Raw genomic sequence first — 244 nt, forward strand, 5'->3', positions numbered from 1 at the left:
ATATATATAAATATAATCATTCCTATTTTAATAATTAATGTCACCTTTTTTACAAAAATATATAATATAAGAAAATTATGTGTAAAATGACATTATAAAAATAAGAAAAAAAAATTCATTATGACATTCAGTTTTTGTGAACTTTTTTGGGGGTATTTTGTCCGGGCGTTCTATGAAATACTTGAATATTGAAGATCATAACAATGACTTTATTTGTCCATATAATAAAAATGAAATAAAAGAA

Source organism: Arachis ipaensis, chromosome B01, assembly GCF_000816755.2.
Source record: "Arachis ipaensis cultivar K30076 chromosome B01, Araip1.1, whole genome shotgun sequence".
Lineage (NCBI taxonomy): Eukaryota > Viridiplantae > Streptophyta > Magnoliopsida > Fabales > Fabaceae > Arachis > Arachis ipaensis.